The following is a 26,717-nucleotide window of genomic DNA, read 5'->3' on the forward strand; positions in this document are numbered from 1 at the left end:
TACATTCGGATTATGGGGATTCCCTTAACACATTTATGCTTAAAATGGATTTATGCATTATGTTACCTAGGGTAGACAGTGAGGGTAATTCGGTACCAACCTTTATTGGTAGGAACTGTGCCACGGTTATCGATTACCTCATTGTCTCCACCAGTATTACAGCTCTGTGTTCCTTACCGGTAATGGTAGACCCGGCCCTAAGTGATCATAACTGTTTAACAATGTATCTTTCTTTGTGGGGGGACAAAGAAAAGGCGTTACATGGTGAAGTGACAGATATAGTTCCACATAGACCTAATGGCCCTAGGATTAAATGGGGTAGGCAAAATGAGGAACATTTACTATGTACTATCGTGTCTGCCTGTATAGACGAGGTGGAATGCTGTCTCGAACCTGGAAAGAATAATGTTGATATTCTAGTTAGTTTCGACATTATTAATAAAAATGTTGCTGAAATTTTAACTGGAAGAAAACCAAAGGGCCCTAGGATTAATGGGGGATGGTTTAACAGAGAATGTACCAAATCCTTACAAAGACTCAAAGCTGCTCTTAAGGGTAAACCCAGAGATAAGGAAGCAGTTAAAACCCTCAGAAGGGAATACACAATTCATCTGAGGGATAGGAAACAGGAACTAAGGGAAGAGGCCTGGAACAATTTGACCAAGGCAGTGGACCTTAAGGATACCAAGCTTTTCTGGTCCACTGTAAATAGTCCCTTCCTCCAAAATGAAGAAGTCCCGGTAATGTCAGCCCAGGTATCTGAGGAACAATGGGTGTCTCATTTTACTAGTATTTTTAACCCCGAAGGACTAGCTGTAGGGGGGGATAGTGAAACCATGGCTTTAATCCCCATACCTCTCAATATCACAATCTTAGAGGTAGATGCAGCCATTCGGGCTAGTAAGGGGGGAAAGGCGCCGGGCCCGGACGGGGTACCCGTTGACCTTTATAAAGCCGAGATTTCCATTTGGAGCCCATTGTTAACAAAGGTTTTTAATGCAGTTGCGATGATTGCGGCTCCACAGACCTGGGGGGAATCAATTATTATTCCGGTATATAAAAAAGGGGAGAGGGGTGAGGCAAAAAACTATCGCCCGATCTCCCTCCTTACTGCTTCCCTAAAAATTATGAGTAGAGTATTACTGAGTCGTCTGGAGGAATGGGCAGAAGATAAAGGGATCCTTGCAGATTCACAGTACGGATTTCGCAAGGGGTTGGGCACTATAGAACAGTGCATTAACCTAGACCTTATTATATGCAAATATACACGAGCCAAACAAGGCTCGTTGTTTCTTTGTTTTGCCGATCTGTCCAGTGCCTTTGACTTGGTTGACCATGGTCTTCTGTGGTCAACCTTGTTGGATATGGGTGCCCCTCAAGATATTATTTATTTCCTGGCCCAACTTTATAGGAACCTGACAGCCAAGATACGATACGGGCAATCGGGGGAGTGTACCCCCAGTGTTAAAATAGGATCTGGAATTAGGCAGGGATGCGTCCTTGCACCTCTCCTTTTCTCCCTTTTTATTAATGCAATTGAGTCGGAACTACGGTCCACCAGTGCAGATGCACCGACTGCTGGTGGCTTGTCCATCCCAATATTGCTTTATGCGGATGACGCGGTTCTGCTCTCACAAACCCCCTTAGGGTTGCAAAAACTTATGAATAAATTTGCAGATTTTATTAAGGGGAGAAAATTAAAAATTAATAATTCAAAAACTTTTATAATGCCCTGTGGGAAGAAAATTAAGAACCTAAGGCCTTTTACAGTTATGGACCAAACCATAAAAGTGGTGGACAAATTTTGTTATTTGGGTATCACCTTTAATAGTGGGGGGATGTGGACTTCCGAAATGACAAATGTAAGAGCCAAAATGGCCAAGTGCTCTTTTGGCTTATTTAGGTTTGCATCCAAGCTAGGCTCAAGACGGATACTAGACATGTTGTATTTATATCGACATAAATGTGTTGCTCTGGCCCTATATGGTTCAGGAGTGTGGGGCCATTGTAATAACAACATGCTCCAGGTTGAGGAGAACAAATTCATCAAAAAACTCCTTTGTTTACCATCTTCTTCCTCAACAAAGCTGATCCATCAAGAGTCTGGTTTAGAACATCTATCTGACTTGATCAGACTAAGACCCCTGTTAGTATGGAGATCTATTTGGTCGAAGGAACAGACTGGTTTTACAAGAAAGATAATCTCTGATTGTCTTTACTTGGATAAATGTTCCCGCATCCCGTGGCTTAACTATATTATCCGAACATTTGATGATGTTTTTAATTTTAGGGTCTGTGATAACCCTTCTTGTGTTTTAGATATCACGAAGAATGAGATTAAACATGAATTTTTGAGGGTTAGCATGATGAAGCGTAACGCAGCTACTGTCCAGTTCTCCTCACATGTCTTTTATGACAAGTATAATAAGGAAGAAATGGGGCCCCCAGGATACCTTAAATTGGTTACTATCCGTTCCCACCAATTTGTGTTGACAAGACTCCGGATGGGGACTGTTCATTTGCTTGTTGCGTATCCTGTAATGAAGACTTATACTACCGCCCCCTGTCCGTGTGACGGGACTACAAAACAAAGTACGGAGCATTTTTTATTGTTATGCCCTCTTTATCTCCATCTTCGAAAAGTATATCTGAAACCGCTTTTTAAAAAATATAATGTATTCAATATTGTTTCGGCCATGGGGCTTTTATTTGGACTTAATTCACAGGACATCTGGTTTTTTACTGCTGTATATATTTTAAAATCGATAAGTTTGAGGAAAAGCACCATTTTCATGACATGTGATTAATTTAAAACTTGCTGAATCCTCATGTTTTTATACCTATGTATGTATGTACTTTTATGATTATTAATTAATGATCGAATAAAGTTTTTGATGATAATGCAATCAGTCTCGCCTTTGGGACCTTCTATGTATTTAGCTATGCAGCACATTAGCCTGGGTGCTGAAACATCTACTGTTCTTTAATGTGGAGGGAAAGTAAGCACCAAACTGCCAACACACCAGATATGGGAACACATGGAGAGAAAATTTCCTTTCAGCGGGAAATGGTACAGTCCAAAGCTCTTTTTTAATATAAAATCAAGGCCTTCGGTGATCATATCACTGAAAATTCAAAATTTGAAAAAAATATTACTGTCTACGGGTGCTTGTGGAAGACAATTTCTATGGACTGGAATCTAGAGAATGCTAAAGTAATTCTGGTATTTTACTGACCTCTGCTGGTCATTTTCTATCAAGAAAGTTGAACAGAGGGAGGTGCCATAAAAATTAAAAAAAATAAAGTCCCTCAGTGTAATATCGGAATAATCACTGCAGAATCCAAAGTAGAGACGTTTCTTCTTTATTGAAGAATTCAGGTAACGGACCCACAGGGAAACAGCTGTTACACTGAAGAGAGGCTAGCCGGAATACCCAGAGAGGAGATATTCTAGAATACTAAGAAGTATTCTAGAATACAAAGAGAAGAAGAGAGAATAAAGAAAGACTAAGTACAATGTTACACATATTCCCCTTTAGAGGAGAAACAAAAGTTACAAATATAATTTTTAAAATATTTACAATTGACATTTTAAACAAATAAGAGTATATGCTTTCACCAATCAACCAGTTTAAACAATGTACACATTTTGTAAAAAATTTTTTAAGACATAACAAAATCCTTAAAATTAGCAGGTAGCCTACAAGTCCTTCTGGAAGCCAAGTTAGAATAACAACAAGAAGGACTTGTTGACGGACTAAGATTGACAAAATTGTCCTGAGGCACAGAAATGGACGTGCTACACTGAGACACTAAGTTGGAAGTATTAGAGGAAGAGGCCGGAGACTCAAATAGAATGTAATCCTCTGAATCAGGAGTAACTGCAGTTTTGAGATAGATCTTGGCTTGTTCTTCTGAGATAGAAACAAGTCTATTCTTGCTCCACCATCTTCCATCTTGAAGAAGGCAAGAACTAAGACCAACTTTAACAATCTTGTAAGGAGAGGTAAAGGAAGATTCACCTTTCTTGACACTATAGGGTTTTTTAATTAAAACCCATGAATTAGGAATAAAATCTTTAAATTGAGAGTGTTTCCGAACATCAAAATGAAACTTTTGTTTATTTTGTGCCAAAGTGACAGTTTGGCGCATACTTTCATTTTTCTTTGAATCACTGATACTGTTAGAAGAGGAGGAGTATTTTTCTAACAAGAAGGTAAGAGTAAAGTACGACATTTCCTACCCCTCAATAACTCAAAGGGTGTGAAACCAGTTGTAGAGTGACACGAAATGTGGTAGGAATTCACCTTTTCTTTAAGAAAAAGGTTAACATCTAAACCAGATGAAATAGCAGTTTGAATTCCTTCCTTCAAAAAACGATTAGCCCTTTCAACAAGACCATTAGCCGCGGGACTGTATAGAGCTACTTGAATATGTTTGACATCCATAGAATTCAAAAAAATCTTTCATGGCATGTGAAACAAAATGGGTCCCATTATCAGTTACCAACTCTTTAGGAGGACCCTCAAGTGAAAACACAGACTTGAGAAATTGCAACACACAATGAGTAGAAGCTGAATCCACAAAGGAAAAATATATCCATTTTGAAAAATAGTCAATTAAAACTAGTAAAAATTTTGAGGAGTTAGGCAAAAGGATGAAGGGACCTGCAAAATCTAAAGCAATTTTTGACCATGGGCTGTCTGGAAGAGGAACTAGACAAAGAGGATTCTGAGTGATTTTCCAATGCTTGTCCGAGATAACACATTGAGAACAAACATCTATAAAAGAGGAGACGTGAGTATTCAATGAAGGCCACCAGTAATTTTCTCTGATTTGTTTTTAAGTGGCTGTAACTCCAAGATGACCTGCATGTGCAATAGAAATTATTCTGTTCCTAAGAGAACAGGGAGGAATGAAGCAACCATTCCTAGTGCAAATATCATTTTCTAATGACAACTCTGATGCAACTTGAGCATAAGATCGTAAATCCTGAGGAATATTACGAATGGGAGGCCAACCTTTAATGATAAAATTGGAAACTTTTTTAAGAGTCTGATCATTGGCAGAGGCTTCAGTCCAATCCTTTTCTGAAATAGTACCATTAGAAATAGAAGAAGCATCAATGGATGCAACAACACAGTCATAACCGTCAATGGTGTCATCAATTAATGGCAAAGGAAGTCGAGAAAGGCAGTCAGCTCTGAAATTTTTCCCGCCTTGAATGTATTTAATGATGAAATTGTACTCCTGCAATTTAGAGAGAACATGTACAAGGCGAGCAGAAGCTTTAGCAAGGCCATCACCTTGTAAAAGGTAGACAAGAGGTTTATGGTCGGTAAAAATTGTAAATGGACACCCCCAGAGATAAGTTTTAAATTTGGAAACAGCCCAAACACAAGCTAACGCCTCTCTCTCTATCGTACTGTATTTGGAGTCAGCAGATGATAAAGATCAAGATGCAAAGGCAACTGTATGATCTTTTCCTGAATTCTGTTGACCAAAAACAGCTCCAAGACTGTTAGACCTGTCAGCCCTTTGGGTGGTCCCTCCTCATCATTATTTATTTTGTCCCACTTTTGCCTCAAACCCTATTATAATTTTTCCTTTTTGGGAACCACCAGACTTTTAAGTGCTGATGCAGGGTCAGGGAGCCATTTTCCCTACCCCTGGAACTTCTGTCTGAGGGCCTGAGACACAAAATGGTGGCCACCCATTGTCACCTGTGACATCATCAGAACCCACTGGAGATTTCTAGAACCTTCCGTAACATTCTGGAACCCTGTGACAGTGAGAGGCAGTTTAGAATGTTGGGAGGCCATCTCAGAGTGGCAGTTGGCATCTGACTAGAGAGGAGAGAGGACCAGTTCAGAAGGAGGTCGGAGTAAGGCAGCAGGCGTGGAAACCAGTGCTTGGAGTGGGGTCCAGAAACCCACCCTTGACGCTAGTCCCTACTGACCAAGCCCAGCCTAGAGCCCTGTGTGGGACCAAGACCAGAAAAATCATCTTAAGGACCTAAATATTGTGAAGAGGCCTTAAAGAAGAAGACCAGTAAGCTCCTGACCTGTTTAGCGGTGTCCTCCTGGAGTCCTGACGTCGAGAAGCCTGGAGACCTGAGGCCTGAGGTGAAGAAGCGGCGCTGACAGAAAGCAGACGTCGTACCCGGAGCCGTCAGAGGTCGAGAGAGGGCGCCGACGGAGGTCGTGGAGAGGCACCGGAGGTCGAGTAAGGAGTCACCTGAGATCGAGGTGAAGCGCGCCGGAGGTCGAGTAAGGAGTCACCTGAGGTCGAGGTGAAGCGCGCCGGAGGTCGGGAGTGGAGATCGCCCTCCGGAGTCGCCGGAGATCGAGGTGAAGCGCGCCGGAGGTCGGGAGTGGAGATCGTACTCCGGAGACGCCGGAATCTGAGGTGAAGTGCACCGGAGGTCGGGAGTGGAGATCGCACTCCGGAGACACCCGGAAGCGGGGAGACCGTGACCCTGCGACGCCGGAAGGCGACATCGAGCCGGAGCAGCCCAGCGGCATCGAGCCGAAGCCGCCCAGCGACACCGAGCCGAGGCCGCCCAGCGACATCGATCCGGAACCGCCAGCGGCACCGATCCGAGGCCGCCCAGCGACACCGAACCGGAGCCGCCCAGCGACATCGAGCCGGAGCCGCCTCACGACATCGACACGGCGCCGAGCGGAGCCGATCATCGTGAAAAGGGCAGTAAGTGGTAGAAGGGGCATCTGAGGCCCTGTGGAGCCCTAAAAGACCATTCTAGGGGCTAGAGGGGTGTTAGAACCAGCCTGGGAGTGCCAGGGGTGAACTGAGACTGGTGCAGTGACCTCTGTGAGGGGTTGTGTATTTTGGGAGAGCCAGATCCTTAGGTTACCCTTATTCTACCTCAGTTCAGGCCCAGCCTTGACCAATCTAGGTGGGACCCCCCCCCCATGTCATCCAAATGACCACAAGCTGTACTTGGGCATAGTAAAACCAAACTACCTCAGGAAAGTGATGTGAACGGTAATTGTCATTAATTGTGTTATTTAAGTTATTGAAGGTGCTTTATTTATTGACTGTATTTATTGTCTGACCGTATTTATTCCTGCATTGTATTTATTGTCTGACAGTATTTATTAGCCATTTGTATTTATTGCACCCCTATTTATTCCTTGCTTATTTATGACCTGATCCTATTTATTGAAACCCCACTGTGGTATTATTTATTTGACCTGCTAATTTCAAGAAAAGTCTTATGGTATTGTATGTATGTTTTGGAACCTGCAACTAAGAGAAAATAAGATAAAGACAAACTACTTTCTTTCATAATTTTTACGGTGTAGTGTCGTTTTTGGAACGGATGAACGCATGGTTATTGTGAGGGTGTGACGTACGCTTCACACGGTGCCTGCCCCCAACCGCTCGAGCCAAGCTACCACGGTGCTGGGAACCTGGTGACTGTTAACCCGGTTGCCCGGTTTCCAACATAAAATTGGTGTTCAGCGGTGGGATAGAGCTGTGCTTGCGTCTACTCGACAATAACTGTGGGTAGTCCATAGGCCTACACCGGGAGTTTTCTCCAAGCGGACTTCCTAATTTTGAGTTTTGTTTTTTCCAAATTTACTTCTGGTGGTGGGAGGAGGTATTACAAAAGGTACCCCCCTGCATAGCTTCTGTAAGCAACTGTCTTCTATCCTGAGTGGGCAAAATGGAGTTTGTATTGGAAGATGTGGAAACTTACACTGTGGCCCAACTCAGAGAGTTTTGTGAGCGAGAGGGGGTGTTTTGTCCCCAAGGTGCAAAGAAGGGTGAGCTCCAGACCAGCTTAAGGGCTTGGGGGGAGGCACGACGAGAAAGTAAGGTTGAGAAGGAGGACAGGGATGGAGAGCCTGACAGCGAGGGGGCTGGTCTGTACCAACCTGAGGTGGGGAACCTAGTAGCGGGGCCCAGAACACTTTCAAGGAAGGGCAGCAGTGTCTCTAGCAACGGCTTATTAGAAGCAGAATTCACTGACCGGAGGGAGAAAAGACAGCTCACATGGGATTTGGCGAAGCTGGAGAACGAAAAGGAGGAACGGAGGATGGCTCACGAGTTGAGGCTCAGGGAGATAGATCTCCAGATCCTACGGGTCGGGGCACACCCTGTTCCTAGTGGGGGCAGCGAAGAAAGAGAAATCACCAGGGAATCCAAACCCTATTTGCCAAAAGACATAGTAGATAGCTATAGTGCAGGTGATGATATCGCCAAGTGGCTAGCGGCCTATGAGATCTCATTAAGAGTCCATGGGGTTCCAGAGAAGTATTGGGGAGGGGGATTGTTCAAACACATGCCTCCAGCTGGTAGGGATACATTATTGGCCCTGGAGCAGGATGAGCAGACCCACTACCCCACCATGAAAGTGGCGCTCGTAAGGAAGTTTGGACTAACACCCGAAAAGTATAGACAGAAGTTCCGGGGTAGCCACAAACTGGGCACACAGAATTGGGTGGATTTTCTGGACTATGCAAAGAAGGCATTAGAGGGTTGGATACAAGGCAGTGAGGTGAGGGACTATGAGGGGTTGTTTGATTTGATGTTGAAGGAACACCTGCTCGAAAAATGTTTCCCTGAACTGCGTCAACACCTGGTGGATAGCAAGCTGACCAATCCCCGGAAGCTTGCTGAGGAGGCGGACATTTGGGCTAGTACCCGGGTGTCCACAAGGGGGACTGGAGGGGACTCTCAAAAGACCGGACAGGGCGCCCCCAGAAGAAAGAGGGAGAGGAAAAGAAAACGGAGTTCTCTAAAGGCCCCCAAAATAGTTTCCAAGGGAAGGGAACGGGATTCACCCCTAGGGCTAACCCCCCCAGAAACCCTAATCCTGGCCAGAGTCAGCAGCCAAGGGTTGTCCATTGCTACGAGTGCGGCGGTGTCGGACACTATAAGGGAGATGTGAAGTGCCCGAAAAGACCACCCCCTCCCATTGGAGGAAAGGCCCCCGGAGTAGCTAGTGTAGTGCTCGGGGAGGAGATGCCCTTAGGTAAGGGAAGGGAGTGGGCGGGTGTCACTTTAGTGTACCTGGGAGAATGGGAGATGGTTCCTAAGATCCAGGTGCCCGCAAATACCACAAAGTATGGGCAATGGGTCACCATCAATGGCCAAAGAGGGGAGGCTCTGAGAGACACAGGAGCCAGTATGACTATGGTACGTAGCCAACTGGTGTCTCCAGAGCAGGTGATTCCCCATGTACTCCACCCTGCCGCGATGGCTGACGGCAGAATGGGTCACTATCCGGTGGCCGAGGTTCCATTTGAATGGGAAGGGGTTGCAGGTTCACTTCGAGTTGCCGTAAACCCTGCCGTGCCAGTCGATTGTCTGCTGGGGAATGACATGGAGCATAATGCTTGGAAGGAGGTGGAATACCAGACTCATGCTGAGATGCTGGGTACACCTGACTGGGCCTGTGTCAGCACAAGGTCTGCGACTACCCGGAGGGGGAGTTCGTTTAGGCGGGAGCCTGAAACAAAGGCACCGCCGGCTGCCAACCAAGGGAAGAACCGAAGGCAGGAGGAGCCTGCCTCGGCATCCGCGCCCCGTGTGATGGATAGGCCACCGGAGGTGGTGGACCAGGAGTCCGCGGAGGGGGATGTTACCAACCTGGAGAACCTACCCATCCCGGCCGAGTGGCACGTGGAGGGAGGGCCGACCAGGGAGGAATTCTGCAAGGGCCAGAGGGAGTGTCCTACCCTTGAGGGACTGAGGCGACAGGCCGAAGCCCAGGCAGCAGGTAACGTTGAGGGGAACTACCACATTTACTGGGAGGATGGCCTCCTCTACAGTGAACCCAAGGCACCCATGCAAGGATCGTCACGGGCCTTGGTTGTCCCTCAACGCTACCGAGCCTTCCTTCTGGAATTGGCTCATGAAATCCCCTTGGCAGGACACCTGGGGCAAGACAAGACCTTTGCCCGGCTTGTCCCACACTTTTATTGGCCTCAAATGAAAGTGTCGTCCGACACCTACTGCCGGACGTATGTGTCTTGTCAAGCCAGTGGGAAAACAGGGGTGAAGCTGAAAGCTCCCCTGGAACCACTTCCTGTCGTTAGCACCCACTTTGAAAGGGTGGGCATCGACATTGTGGGACCGTTAGATCCGCCTACTACAGCTGGTCACAGGTTTATCCTGGTTCTGGTGGATCATGCCACACGGTACCCAGAGGCCATACCTCTGAGGACCATTACTGCACCTGTTGTGGCTAGGGCCCTGATGGGAATCTTTACCCGAGTGGGTTTTCCCAAGGAAGTTGTGTCCGACAGGGGGACCAACTTCATGTCAGCATACATGCGGGCGATGTGGAAGGAGTGTGGAGTGACCTACCGGTTCACCACTCCTTACCACCCCCAGACCAATGGTCTGGTGGAGAGGTTCAATAAGACCTTGAAAGGCATGATCAGAAGTCTACCTGAAAGCCTGCGGAGGAAATGGGACGTCCTCCTACCCTGTCTATTGTTTTCTTACAGGGAAGTGCCACAGAAGGGAGTGGGCTTCAGCCCCTTCGAGCTTTTGTATGGGCACCCTGTGCGTGGACCTCTCAGCCTGGTGAGAGACGGATGGGAAAGAACTCCCAGAAAGCTTCCCCAGGACGTGGTGAGCTACATGCTGGCCTTCCGGAGCCAAATGGCTAAGTTGTGGAAGTAAGCTTCTGACAACTTGGAAGCCAGCCAAGCAGTGATGAAGGCGTGGTATGACCACAATGCTCACCCGGTGGAGTTGGAGCCTGGCCAGAAGGTGTGGGTGATCGAACCAGGAGAGCTTAGCGCCCTCCAGGATCGCTGGTCAGGACCCTTTGAAGTGTTGGAGAAGAAGGGTAAGGCTACCTACTTGGTGGATCTGAAGACCCCTCGCCAGCCCCTACGAGTGCTGCACGCCAACCGCCTCAAACCCCACCACGAGAGGCCCGAAGTCATATTGTTAATGGTGACTGACGGAGCAGAGGACGTGGAAAGCGAGCCTCTCCGCGACTTATTTGCGTCTCAAGAAAAGGATGGGTTGGTGGAGGGAGTGATTCTCTCCCCGTCCCTAACTCCTGAACAGCAGGAGGACTGCCGCCAGGTCCTGGGGCAGTACTCTTCGTTGTTCTCCCTTGTTCCGGGTAGGACTCACCTGTGCGTCCATGACGTGGACACAGGAGACAGCCCACCTGTGAAGTCAAAGATCTACCGGATGACAGACAAGGTGAAGGCCAGCATTCACAGTGAAGTCACTAAGATGCTGGAGCTAGGAGTGATTGAACCTTCCAGCAGCCCCTGGTCCAGTCCGGTGGTACTAGTGCCAAAAGCTGCACCACCGGGTGCCCAATCGGAACTGAGGTTCTGTGTGGACTACCGGGGACTGAATTCAGTAACCAAGACTGATGCTCATCCGATCCCGAGGGCGGATGAACTGATTGACCGGCTGGGAGCTGCCCAATATTTGAGTACCTTTGACCTTACATCCGGGTACTGGCAGATCTCTCTGACTGATGGAGCTAAGGAAAGGTCAGCCTTCTCCACGCCCAAGGGCCACAACCAGTTCTGCGTGATGCCCTTTGGGCTCAAGAACGCCCCTGCCACGTTTCAGCGTCTGGTGAACCAGATCCTCGCCGGAATGGAGAGTTTCTCCGCTGCTTATCTGGACGACATTGCCGTCTTCAGTAACAGCTGGGAGGATCACTTGCGTCACCTGCAAACTGTTCTCCAGGCCCTGAAACAAGCTGGGTTAACGATCAAGGCCAGTAAATGCCAGATCGGGCAGGGGTCGGTAGTGTACCTTGGACACTTGGTGGGTAGGGGAGCGGTGCAGCCCCTCCAGGCGAAAATAGAGGCTATCATGGCCTGGGAACCCCCCAAGACTCAGACTGAGGTCCGAGCTTTTCTGGGCCTCACCGGATATTACCGCCGCTTCGTGAAGGGGTATGGGACCATTGTGGCCCCCCTCACGGAGCTTACGTCCAAGAAGCAACCTCGACGGGTAGTCTGGACGGAGGCTTGCCAGCAGGCCTTTGTGAAACTGAAGCAAGCCATGTGCGAGGCCCCGGTCTTAAGGGCCCCAGATTTTTCCAAGGAGTTCATTGTCCAGACGGATGCATCGGAACATGGCATTGGGGCAGTGTTATCGCAACTCAATGAAGAGGGTCTGGATCAACCCGTGGTCTTCCTATCCCGGAGACTACTTCCCAGGGAACATAAGTGGAGTGCAATAGAGCGTGAAGCCTTTGCAGTGGTATGGGCTCTGAAGAAGTTGCGGCCATACCTGTTTGGCTCGCACTTCCTAGTTCAGACCGACCACAGACGCCTTCGTTGGCTGATGCAGATGAAGGGGGAGAATCCCAAGTTGCTAAGGTGGTCTATCTCCCTACAGGGAATGGACTTTCAGGTGGAACATCGGCCTGGAGTGGACCACGCCAATGCAGACGGTCTCTCAAGGTATTTCCGCCTTAGTGATGAGAACTCCCAAGGGGTTGGGTAGCTCTCCCCACTTTCAGCTGGGGGGGACGCGTGTTAGACCTGTCAGCCCTTTGGGTGGTCCCTCCTCATCATTATTTATTTTGTCCCACTTTTGCCTCAAACCCTATTATAATTTTTCCTTTTTGGGAACCACCAGACTTTTTAGTGTTGATGCAGGGTCAGGGAGCCATTTTCCCTACCCCTGGAACTTCTGTCTGAGGGCCTGAGACACAAAATGGTGGCCACCCATTGTCACCTGTGACATCATCAGAACCCACTGGAGATTTCTAGAACCTTCCGTAACATTCTGGAACCCTGTGACAGTGAGAGGCAGTTTAGAATGTTGGGAGGCCATCTCAGAGTGGCAGTTGGCATCTGACTAGAGAGGAGAGAGGACCAGTTCAGAAGGAGGTCGGAGTAAGGCAGCAGGGGTGGAAACCAGTGCTTGGAGTGGGGTCCAGAAACCCACCCTTGACGCTAGTCCCTACTGACCAAGCCCAGCCTAGAGCCCTGTGTGGGACCAAGACCAGAAAAACCATCTTAAGGACCTATATATTGTGAAGAGGCCTTAAAGAAGAAGACCAGTAAGCTCCTGACCTGTTTAGCGGTGTCCTCCTGGAGTCCTGACGTCGAGAAGCCTGGAGACCTGAGGCCTGAGGTGAAGAAGCGGCGCTGACAGAAAGCAGACGTCGTACCCGGAGCCGTCAGAGGTCGAGAGAGGGCGCCGACGGATGTCGTGGAGAGGCACCGGAGGTCGAGTAAGGAGTCACCTGAGATCGAGGTGAAGCGCGCCGGAGGTCGAGTAAGGAGTCACCTGAGGTCGAGGTGAAGCGCGCCGGAGGTCGGGAGCGGAGATCGCCCTCCGGAGTCGCCGGAGATCGAGGTGAAGCGCGCCGGAGGTCGGGAGTGGAGATCGCACTCCGGAGACGCCGGAATCTGAGGTGAAGTGCACCGGAGGTCGGGAGTGGAGATCGCACTCCGGAGACACCCGGAAGCAGGGAGACCGTGACCCTGCGACGCCGGAAGGCGACATCGAGCCGGAGCAGCCCAGCGGCATCGAGCTGAAGCCGCCCAGCGACACCGAGCCGAGGCCGCCCAGTGACATCGATCCGGAACCGCCAGCGGCACCGATCCGAGGCCGCCCAGCGACACCGAACCGGAGCCGCCCAGCGACATCGAGCCGGAGCCGCCTCACGACATCGACACGGCGCCGAGCGGAGCCGATCATCGTGAAAAGGGCAGTAAGTGGTAGAAGGGGCATCTGAGGCCCTGTGGAGCCCTAAAAGACCATTCTAGGGGCTAGAGGGGTGTTAGAACCAGCCTGGGAGTGCCAGGGGTGAACTGAGACTGCTGCAGTGACCTCTGTGAGGGGTTGTGTATTTTGGGAGAGCCAGATCCTTAGGTTACCCTTATTCTACCTCAGTTCAGGCCCAGCCTTGACCAATCTAGGCGGGACACCCCCCCCCATGTCATCCAAATGACCACAAGCTGTACTTGGGCATAGTAAAACCAAACTACCTCAGGAAAGTGATGTGAACGGTAATTGTCATTAATTGTGTTATTTAAGTTATTGAAGGTGCTTTATTTATTGACTGTATTTATTGTCTGACCGTATTTATTCCTGCATTGTATTTATTGTCTGACAGTATTTATTAGCCATTTGTATTTATTGCACCCCTATTTATTCCTTGCTTATTTATGACCTGATCCTATTTATTGAAACCCCACTGTGGTATTATTTATTTGACCTGCTATTTTCAAGAAAAGTCTTATGGTATTGTATGTATGTTTTGGAACCTGCAACTAAGAGAAAATAAGATAAAGACAAACTACTTTCTTTCATAATTTTTACGGTGTAGTGTCGTTTTTGGAACGGATGAACGCATGGTTATTGTGAGGGTGTGACGTACGCTTCACACAGTGCCTGCCCCCAACCGCTCGAGCCAAGCTACCACGGTGCTGGGAACCTGGTGACTGTTAACCCGGTTGCCCGGTTTCCAACAAAGACCATTAAGAATGGCATCTACGGTGACGGTACAATGGAGACCATGAACAAATGGACTGAGAGCAGGAGCATTAACAACCAACTTTTTTATATTGCTAAAAGCCGTGTTAGCATCATTGGACCAAACAAATGTAAGTTCCCTTTTTAAGAAGAGATCTTAATGGTTGAACACAATAAGAATAGTCTGGTATAAAACTAGCATAGTACTCGCAAAGACCTAGAAAAGATCTTAGGGCATCTTTATCAGGTGGAGGCGGAGCTTTAACGATAGCCTCCACATTGCAAAATTTTGGTTTAATGCCTTCCGGCGTGATAGTATGGCCTAAATAATCAATCTGCTCAGCTAAAATTTCGCATTTATCAGGTTGAACAGTAATGCCTCTTGCACGTAAAATGGAAAATACCTTATGTAGAGTATCTAAATGTGACTCTCTACTTTCAGTAAAAACAAGGATATCATTCTGAAAGGCCTGAACATTTGCAACATCTTTAAATAAAACATCCATAACTTTTTGAAATACTGATGCGGCTGAGGCTAAGCCAAAGGGAAGTCTCAAGTATTTGTATGCCCCAAAAGGGGTGACAAAAGTAGTAAGTTCTTGAGAATCAGCATGTAAAGGAATTTGATGATATGCTGAGTGTAGGTCAATTGTCGAAAAATATTTAGCGTGACCAATATTGGAAAGCATCTGTTGGATATGAGGAAGAGGATGACAATCAACTATTATGTTACGGTTTAAAGACCTGAGGTCCACACAAAGACGGAGATTCCCATTTTTCTTTTTAGCGAGAACAATGGGAGAAACCCACTCAGAGGAATCAGTAGATGTGATGATACCATCTGCAGAGAGCTTCTCCAATTGTACTTTAAGATCATTCCTGACACTAATGGGAACGGGTCTGACTTTGTGAGTTACAGGTGTAGCATTTTTCTTAAGTCTGATGATATGCTCAAACCCTTTGATGTTACCAATTTTATCACTGAATACAGAAGGAAATTCATTCTTTAAGGTGTCAATAGAACCAATTTTGTCCACACAATTGTCAATGGACAGTAAAGGAAGATCACCCAAGACAATAGGATTTCTGTGACCAGGTTTAAGGATAATGCCTAGCCTGGTTAAGTCCTTCCAACCTACAAGATCGCTGCCTCTGATTGCAACATATACCTTAGTGTCAGTAGATCTTCCCAGTATTTGTAGAGAAGTGACAAAGAAACCAAGCAGATCAAAATCTTTTTCACCAAAGGCTTTGGGAGAAATGTCAGGAGCTTTAAGTGCGATGGAGTGGCCCCAGTTATTAAAGAAAGGGGTATCATCCAATACTGTGATGGGAGCTCCGGAATCAGCCATAACTTGTGAGGGTTTGTTGTTTATAAAAGCTTGACAAAGGGGACGTTCAAAATCAGTGGAATCAAATGGTTCATCAATGGATAACATGAGATTGGAAAATGTATTGGTAAAATCAGAGACAGAAGATGCTGATGATGAAGAAGGATTATTCATTAATTCCACACTGTGAACTTTAACAATAGGAAATGTACGTCGAGATTTGCAAAATTCTTGGAAGTGACCAGTTTTTTTGCATTTGCCAAATTTTTTTCCTAAAGCAGGACAAGATGGAAAATTTTCAATATGGTTTTTGTTACCACAGCAAAAGCAGAAAGACCTTTTATACTCTTTGTTAACTCTGATAGCAGAGACAGTAGAGGAATCTGTATTATCAGAAACATAGGAAATAGGAGAATGACCCTCGTGACCTGACAATGCATGTGAAGAAACTATAGAACGCTCAATACTTTTCCCAATATCAATAACCTCGTATAATGATGGATTACGACAAGTCAAAATCCGTTCTTGCATTTTCTTCGAAAAACAATTAAAAACAAATTGATCTCTAATAGAGATGTCGGTGTAATTGTCAAATTCACAGGTAGAGGCGAGAACTCGAAGAGCAGACACATAGTCTTCTACGGATTCATCACTGGCTTGTTTTCTTTTAAAGAAGGCGTGTCTCTCCAATAGAACATTTGGTTCATCTTAAAATTGTTTCTTAAGTTTTCCAATTGCCTCAATGTAGACGTTCCAGGTTCCATCACCAGAGGGTCTTGGAAAAGGAGGTAAGTTGTCAAAAACTTTTTTGTGCTGCAACACCCAAATGATTGTAAAGGAGAGCATGTTTCCTTTCTGGAGAGAATTCTTTTCCGTCGATGGCAACCAAATAATTTTCAAAAATGTGAATCCATTGTTTCCACTCAATTTCTGGTTTGCCTGGCCTTTGTAGAAATGGTGGAGGATGTAATGCGCTATCCGAAGAGGACATGGTTTAGATGAGGAATGGAATACTTGCAGAATGTAAAAATAGGAGAATTGTAAATTATTGGTAAAATATATATATATATATATATATATATATATATATAGCCTTTGAAGTCTTCCCCAATATTCTCGGAAGAAAAACGAAGCCTTGTGTGGTTGAGCAAATCTTTTATTCCTCAATCAGCCGCTCGCCAAACGCGTTTCGAGTGCGTTGCACCCTTGTTCACTGGCCAGTGGCCAACCACACAAGGCTTCGTTTTTCTTCCGAGAATATTGGGGAAGACTTCAAAGGCTATTTTAAAGAGACCGGCTTCCGTGGGGTCCGGAACCAACAAAGCAACTCTCGTTTAGGAGGAGGCAACTCATACACGGAAGGCTCACAGATATATATATATATATATATATATATATATATATATATATATTTTTTTTTTTTTTAATAAACCAAAATAAAATTATTACTCCTTTTTTTTTCTCTAAGGGTCTTTATATAGTTAATATTAAAATTCGTCTTAAAAAATAATGTAGAACAGGCAGCTTTTATAAATAGAACAATCAACCTTCTTAATTGGAAGGTTAAAATGCTGGAAAGAAGTATTCCAATAAAGAATGTTCTTAACTTAGTGAAGTCTGAAAGCAATACAGAGTTCTGTCACTATGTAACCTTTGTTGAGAAAATTTCAGAGAGAAAAATGCTCTGGAAACAATTGCAGCAGAAACAAAGGAAAGTTCCAAAGCACGAGGCTTGAAAAGCACTCGTTCTGACTGGAATGTGGGAAAGCTCCAGTTGCTAGGATACAGATAACACCATGCGTCATCAATCGTAAGAAGGCTGGTGTTAGATTACCGGAGCTCGCGCTGGGCCAGAGACTGTAGAACTTTCATTGTTCGTAGCACGTGTGATAGCACGTGATGAGATGAGAGCGAGCTTGCCTTCAGACGTGGTCGGTTACTAGGACACACGTTTTTAAATACAGCGTGTATAGGCCGAAGGACGTTTCTCTCTTCTATCTCGCAATAAATAAATGTTCAAAGTAAAACAAGCTAGTGCGATCCCACCTGATGGAGCGTATCCTGCGGGTCCGTAGAGGCAAGGCAGATTCAAGTGATGATTCCTTAGACGTGGATAGCCAAGATCCGTGTTATTAGGGTAGATAGAAGACGAGATGTTTCTTCATCCCTTTCACCCCACTTCTGGTACCAAATTTGTAATATCGGAATAATCACTGCAGAATCCAAAGTAGAGACGTTTCTTCTTTATTGAAGAATTCAGGTAACGGACCCACAGGGAAACAGCTGTTACACTGAAGAGAGGCAAGCCGGAATACCCAGAGAGGAGATATTCTAGAATACTAAGAAGTATTCTAGAATACAAAGAGGAGAAGAGAGAATAAAGAAAGACTAAGTAGAATGTTACACTCAGCAGAAAGCAAGACAGTTAAATAGAGGCAGTTAAACAAGCAGAAAGCAATTATGGTATTTTACTGACCTCTACTGGTCGTTTTCTTTCAAGACAGTTAAATAGAGAGTTGAACAGAAAGAAAAGCCCCCAAGTGGAAGCAGACAAGTCCTAGGGCTGATCTCCGAAGGCCACAAAGTACATACACATATAAGTATATACTAAAGTATATACAAGAGGTCTCGAATGACCTAAAAATGAATCTCAAAATAGATTTCTTGCTTACAAATGTGACCTAATTGTCTATGTCTTTTTGTTTTTCTCTTTTCGTTTCAGAATGATCACGTAGATTATATGTCAGTCATGGCATGTGGTCACATACGAGAACGGCTTGCCCTGTCTATTAGACAGCGAGAAACTGGACCATATGAACTGTCCAAATCTGCATTTGCACCAAGATGAACTATTGGGCACTTCAAAGCGTGTGCAGTTGTAAAAGAGCAGATCTTTAAAACGAATCTCCAGTGAAATCACAGACTGCAGCTAATTAAAAATTTCATTTTTTTCAATTAGCCAGTTATGATAATCGACGGAAAATTCCAGCTGTGCAATAACGTTGCTCCAGGTCATTTGAAGTTAATTTAGGCTGCCTCCTGCCAGGTCATAAGAAATGCTCTGACAGCTATTACTCGGCCCCTTTCATGAGGTAAGCGATGATACAATTGTGTATGAAGGTGCACAGGTATTTATTTTGGATGGGGATAAATGCGAGTTTTTGAAGCTCAAACTTCATTGGCAGGAGCGAGTGTGGAATATTAATAATTTTAATAGAGGTTATAAGAATTGCACTCAGGACCCAAAATCAAATTGGATATTATTATTACATTCTATTAATCGCTAGTCATGTAGCTTTTCTTTACGTTTATTATTTTCATTTTTCACCTGCAAGATCAGCTGCTTACTCTACCAGCGAATGCGTCTCCACTCTCCCAGTATTCCATCTCCATAGTTACCCAGGTTTCATCGTGCCACGTTCCATCTGGCATGTCACAGGCTTTAAGAGCATAAAAGAAGGAACAGCAGAGGTTACAACAACTATTTATTCACTAATGTATTTGTGTATCATCTATTTCAATCAAGAGAACCCCGAGCAGCAAGACTGTAGCAAAAGAGGCAACCCAGTATTACTAATGGGTGTGTTTTAGAGTTTCTACATATAACTGCATAAATAGGTTACAATATTAGGATTCTGTGGTGTGTTTGGAAAAGCAATCAGTCTGGAAATGTTTGAGACGACTCAGTTGGCTTTCACTATGGCATTCGGCAATACACTTTTTACCAAGTAAAAATCATATGTGCTGAAATTGCTAAAAGATAAAAAGAATAGAAACAGATATTTCGTTTTATTTTATTTGGGTTTTTTGTAAAGTGGTTGTAATATGCCAGTATGGTGAATATTGTGGAATGGGATGTGTAATGATGCAATGAGCTGATGTTCTAGAATATAAGCACCCTGCAGTCTCTTGTCATGCTGCGGTGCAGGGAAGCAGTCGTGGATTCATTGATGGAATAAAGTGGTAGCTTCAACCATCTTGTATTACTTTGAGGTGTTTCCTCGAGGTGCCTGTCATGCGTAGGTAGGCGGGGTCTGCCCGGTGGCACGCTGCGACGCCCAGCCTTAGCCTTGGGACAAAATCCCCAGCACATAGATATAACATGTGGGCCAAGACCTTGAGCGGTCATGCGCCCCTTTATTTATATCCTACGGATTGCTACAGGGTGCAACATAGTATTATGAGGGCCAGGTGGCTCCCTCACTTCGGTGCCCATGCCACATTTTATTAGCGGCGAGTGATTTTGGATTTGGACCCAACATCATCCTGTTAACTTTATTCATTGGCTTGCATGTATCCAGTTGGGCAGTGAGTGCCACTACATTTTCGTTATTTAAATTTCGGCAGCATATGTACTATTTGTTCGTGACTATTTCAGCCTCATTTGCCTAGTTTCCCTGGTTTGTGCCTACTTTATTCTTGATTCAAGTTCAAGCGTTCCTGTTGAACGTTGAGGGTTCGGCATTCTTTGAATCTCACCTCGTGTGTGCTGAGCCGAGTGGAGCGGAGGAGTTCCAATTCATCTCTTGGCTTCCAGAGATGTTCGTGGAGGAGTCACTTGTTTCCAGGTCACAGAATCCTTCTGCAACTTCTGATGCTTCTGACATCCGACGCTCTTACACATGTTTCCCCCCAAATAAGCTCTACTTCATACAGAAAGCACATAGAGCGTGTCCGCTGCGGCCATTTTGAAGGCTTTTTTTTACATTTATTTTTTTATTAGTTGTCCTCATAGCACCATGGTGACTGCAACTCTTGGACCTTTTTTAGCACCCTCAGTCCATCTCGTGGTCCATTGCATTTACTCATCCTGAAGGCTCTGGCCGTATATGGGGGGGGGGGGGAATGAACCACCCCCAAGTCCATGACCTAGTGTAATCACAGGACAGTGTATAGGTGTTTCCGACCGCCCTGGATGTTATCATAGGTGCTAGCCAGCCCAGTTAATAAAATCCTCCCAAATTTCTCTTGACTGCCGTGAACTGCATTTAACTGCATTTAATGTCCATGTTGCTGGTCCACTTGACTACACTTTTGGGGTGAGGAGGGGCAGGATCTAGCCAACGTTTACAGATCTCCCGCCTGGTCAAGAGCAACAAGTAAAATGCTAGACCCCTTTGCTTGCTATTCAAGGAGATTTGCATAGCGCTATACACCCCTAAAAGTACCAAGGCCTCATTCAAAACTACATGTTCTCCTAAAATGTCCCTCATGGTGGTTTCTACAGTCTTCCAAAATTCTTTTATCACTGGGGATGTAAAGAAAACATGTACATCGTAAGCTCTTAGGAGATTGCATCTCTTACATCTGGGTGCCGACTGTGACACAAACGTAGCCATTCTTAGAGGAATCCAATACAGCCTGTTGATAACAAAAAAATTGTGGTGTTTAAAGTTTACGGATGTTACTATTGCATATAATAATTTTAATGAATCCCTCCAAAGAGATTGTATGTTTTCTTCCTGGAGTACATCTACCCAGATCTCATAGGGGGCCTTCAATTTCTCTTCATCTGCCTCCAGGAATTGTTTATACCACTTAGCCACTTCTTTACTTTTCGGACTTACTTCTTGGAGTAGGGCCTCAAAGTCTCATAGCCCCCCTGCCTCCCGTGAGGCAGTTGAGAACCATAATGTAAGTTGCATGTACTTAAACCTAGACAATCTATTGCCCATCTTTGCGCTCACTACCTCCCAGGGTCGCACGCCTGCTGTTGATATCAAGTCTCCCCACTTCTGAAAATTGCCAATGTTTAGTGACTTCCTAACTCCACATCAAAGACTCAATGCGGTTTTTAGCACCTTCAGCCTTACTTTTTAAAATAATTTTTGGGCTCCGAATTTATACAGGAAGGCTGCTGGACCAAACTCTTTAATCATTTCCCCCAATAGTAAGCCCCAGGTGGAACAATTGGGCTCCTCCATAAGCATACAAAAGTTTTAACATTGGAATGCCATGCAATAGAGCCTAAGGCCTGGCAAAGCTAATCCACCCTTCTTGAGACTAAGCCTTAACTTTTTCCAGGAAAGCGGTACCCCACGAGATGCCCAAATAAAACCAGTTATTTTCCCCTGTATTTTGTTTAAATATTTCTTGGGGAATTTGAGTGGGATACAGTTGAAAAGATGTGTTAGCTTCAGAAGAATAGCCATTTTTACTAAGTTGACCCTCCCATAGATAGTCAAAGGTAAAGTCTTCCACCTGGATAATGACCTATCAGCCTCCTTAGCCATCCTCTTCAAGTTACGCAGCGGGATCTCTTCAATTTTTTCAACAATAACTATCCCTAGATATTTAACCTCTGTGCACACTCTGCCTCCCCAATTCTCCACACTAAAACACATTACCTCTGTCTTCAATAGATTCACTAAGGATCCGGATACTGCCCCATATTCTTTTGTCAGTTATTCCACCCTAGATAGTGTACGAGTCAGGTCAGATGTGTAGATTATTAAATCGTCAGCATACAAAGCGATTTTGCTGCGGGAAGGAAATAGGTGGATGGGGGCAATCTGATCATCATTCCTCAAAATTTGCGCCAGGGGTTCGATATATATGTCGAAAAGGAGGGGCGACAGGGAACAGGCCTGCTCCGTCCTTCTATATATATTAAAACTCTTCGTTGGGGAACCATTTAGGAGGGTTTTTGCCGTAGGGCACTCATATAGTCTTCGGAGTGCCATAACAAAGTCAGCACTGAAGCCAATTGATCCCAGAACTGCCCAAAGAAATACCCAACTGACGCGGTCGAAGGCCTTGGCGGCATCTATAGTGATCACTGCCAGGGGGATCGAACGTGCAACTGCTAAATCTATAGTCCAGATTAACAATAGTGTAAGTTCATGAATTTATCTTTTAGGGACTAAACCTTTCTGGTCGATATGTATCAGTTGGGGGGGTCACCTTTGCCAGTCTCCCTGCCATGGCCATTTTGAAGGCTTAAGGCATTTATTATCGCAGGTATCCTTACACACGAGGCTGTGTACTCTGCGCAGCATGCAGGGTGTTTTCTATTCTTTTTGATGACAGGCTCACCTCGTTTTGCCTGTCCAAGCTCAGTGATAGGCACCCATTAACCAGGAGCCTTTGTGATAAGCTGCATTTTCACAGTTTTCTGCCTGCTGGTATCGGTGACTGGCACACATTAGCCGTTTATGTTAAAGGAATCCTTGGTGACTGTGAGATTTCTTTATTGTGAATTCCAAGTTTATTTAATATTTTGTCTACTCTTGTACCCACATTATCTTGAATGACATTTATTAGTTGACTGGCATACAACTTTAACTGTATACTAATTTGGTTTTTTTCTTGTTTCTATTTTATCACATTGTGGTATTATGGCCAGTATGTCTAGCAATGTTGTGAAATCACCACTGTTCTTGCAGAATCCATGCAAACCCTCTACGCTTTGGCATAAGTGGCTTAGGGTCTTTAAAAATAATATGGTTGTCGTAGACACTTTTTAATTCAATGCGTACATCGTGCTGCGTTGTTATTCATTCATTTGTGTGAAACCGTCCAGTACATTTTTGACAATCTTCCTGTTGTATCTGCACCCAGTGGTGAGGATGCTTGGGATGTTTATGTAGAAGCACTTGCCAGAATGTCTAAACGGTTTGCTGATGAGCTTTCAGTCATGCTTGAAAGGCATAATTTTTTTAAACTGAAGCAAATAGTTGAAGAGTCTGTTGAGTACTATTTAGCTGTTCTTAGAGTCTTGGCAGCCAAATGTGATTTTGGTTCCAATTTAGATATTTACTTAAGGGTTCAGTTAGTGTTTAACTGTTATAATAAGAAAATCCAGGAACGCAGTTGAGTGTTTAAAAATATGTCTCTGAATGAGGTTTTGGACATTGCTCGTAGCATTGAACGTACTGTAATATCCTCAAGAATTCTTACGGAAGATCTGAGAAGTAAGATGGGTGATGGGCTAACAACCACTGCACAGGTTGCCACTGTATGTGAGAGGGATAAAGTTGATTTCAACACTGTGTTTAACAAGAATATGGTTAAGAAGAACATTGAGACAGCAAATACAAAAAGAAGAAGAACATTGAGAAAAAGTTTTGAAGGGCGTGTTACAGGGGTGGGTCTAATATCACATGGGAAACAGTGGTTCTTAACCGGCACAAGGCAAGCGGTGCTATAATTGTAAAACGATTGGGTATTTTTATACTGTTTGTAAATCTATCAAGACCAAAACCAAGGTTTGCTAAATATGTATGGAAGATGTCAATTTATGTGAAAATTTGAACAATGTTTTTGTTGACGGTGGAGGTCAATACTTTGAATGATTGATGTAAAAGATGCAAAGATGCCATTTGTGACATGAAGATTGGTACTCTCAATTTGAGTGTGAAGGCTTATTCTGGCTCTCCAAAGACCATTCTTGCTGATGTCACTTTTGAAAAGTTACGGTAAAAAATGTGTTATTATCCCTTGATGTTAATCCGATGCCTTTTGGAGATTATGACATACTTATGCGGGGTTACTTCACAAATGTGATCTGTTTCAAAGAAAGGAAAATTGTTACCAAATTTTATGTGGCTGAGAATGGGCAGGATATTTTAGGATGGCAGGGTCAAGTGAACCTGGGAATCATTCTCAAACCTGGCCACAAGGAACCTGTAGTGTTAGGAGATTTACCTGTGCTATTTGTAGAACATTCTATTCACAAGACAGGTATGAGCACTCTGAATGTTCAACTTTTTGTTGTTGTTGTTTTGTATCCAAATTTATTGAGTCATATGGATAAGGCTACAGGTACAGTGTATGAAAGTATTTAAACCCAAAAGAGGACACTGTTACTACGGCCAGGCGCAAAATGTCACCCAGGCCCAAAAAGAAGGAGAAAAGAGAGAGAAGAGTGAAGAAAGATCCTAGGTGAAGGACCCACTCAGCTAATTGAAGACCACTCTTTGTCCTCTGATGCCCTCACACACCCCGAAGGATGTCATGCTTCATCATCGGGCAGTGCTCCTCGTAGGCCGGCGCTGCAATTCCCTACGGGCCCCCCGAAGGGTCACTTTATCGGAGATCTTTTGAGGACTGACGGATGTTGCATGCAGGTGTGTGGTGAGTGGGTCCTCTGTGGAGGGTGAAAACAGTGCGTGCAATTGTGTAAAAGATTAAGAAAGGGATCATCATGTAGCCAATGTGGAACAGATGTACCCTTAGCAGAGTCTAACTGCTTAATAAAACATTCCCCTGGAGGCACACTTTGCCCAGGTGTCTTAGGTCATAGGTCGACATGTTTCACGCTTCTGTCGCCATAACGGTCGTGTGCGCTTCTTCAGGACCAGAACTAAAATGAAGGTGCACGTGAGACATAGAAGTAAACATAAAAATAAAAATACCCTCCAAGTAGATCAGGGCAGAAACCTGTATACCCTCACTGTGGTTACAGCGTAATAGTGATAGCCGCTCCTGATCGATAACCTTCAAGTAGATCAGGGCAGAAACCTGTATACCCTCACTGTGGTTACAGCGTAATAGTGATAGCCGCTCCTGATCGATACTAGATGATATTGAGACGGTCGCTCCACAAACTAGAAGCATGGGCTGTCCGCGAGGGTTCTTCCCAGGTCGTAGCCCATATTGGCCTACCACATCCATGCGGCTGCCGGTTAACCCTCGCGGACACCCCATGCTTCTAGTTTGTGGAGCGACCGTCTCAGCTTTGTGGTGTTTCCTCAAGGTGCCCAAACCACAGTGGTACTACTCCCCCTGTGTACTTAGGTGATAGAGGACTGATCACCCATAAGCAAAAGCGGTGTCCTCAAGGTGATGGCAAAGGCTTGAAGGAGCATTAGCCTGGGAAAAGAGCTGAGCTTGATATGCCATAGAAGCTTAACTTATGAGGACAGTGTGAGATTGGAAGGAAGTGGTAGAAAGAAGAATTACAGCTCTCTACAGTGGCTGCAGACTGTCCTGTTGATTGTCTTTGTCAGTTCTTCAGCGTATGGTAAATGTACGCCTATTAAAGAACTGATTCAGCTTTTACAGCCTTCAAGCTGGCGTGTCAGAAATCATCACTGATTTAATTTGCCCTTTCATCCGTACAAGTTGGTACATCAACCAGTGCCATCTTGAGGATTTTAGGCGCCTCATGCAAGACCTATTTTAGATGCTTCTTTACATAACACATTTCTCTTTTATTATCCATTTCCTGTAAAGCCAAAAATACAGTATACCAAAGAGTACTAAATTATATTTTAATCTTTAACAGAGTCACACAAAAATAGCTGAAATATATCTTGGCTGGGACTCCAAAAATCCTTAAAATTACACTGGCTGGTTAAACAGAGTCAGAAGTAGAGGTAGGCTGAGAAGCAGAGAAGTTTTAATAGAGAAATAGAATACAAAAACAACAGTTGATGGACAGAATGCAGAACAATGTCGTACATTCACCCCAGTACAGAGATCTGGGCCTAAATCCATCGTTTTTTTGCTCACCATGCTATTCCAGTTTGAACCCAGCCATATACAAATCAGTCTTGACCCTGTGCCTCATGGGAACAGTCCAGCCCGAACTGCCAAGCCAGGTTCTCCCTGGATTGGAACCAAGCATCCTAGGACCGGTTTGAGGGTTTCACCCCTCTTCAGCCAGGATAGCTTGATTCCAGTGGCATGGAGGGCACGGGACTCACGTCTGAGCATACCCATCCCACTCGGGGTGACAAATGCAAAAACAACAGTTGATGGACAGAATGCAGAACAATGTCATACATTCACCCCAGTACAGAGATCTGGGCCTAAATCCATCGTTTTTTTGCTCACCATGCCATTCCAGTTTGAACCCAGCCATATGCAAATCAGTCTTGACCCTGTGCCTCATGGGAACAGTCCAGCCCGAACAGCCAAGCCAGGTCCTCCCTGGACTGGAAACAAGCATCCTAGGACCGGTTTCGGGGTTTTACCCCTCTTCAGCCAGGA

Source organism: Triturus cristatus, chromosome 5_1 (assembly GCF_964204655.1).
Source record: "Triturus cristatus chromosome 5_1, aTriCri1.1, whole genome shotgun sequence".
In the NCBI taxonomy this organism is placed as follows: Eukaryota; Metazoa; Chordata; class Amphibia; order Caudata; family Salamandridae; genus Triturus; species Triturus cristatus.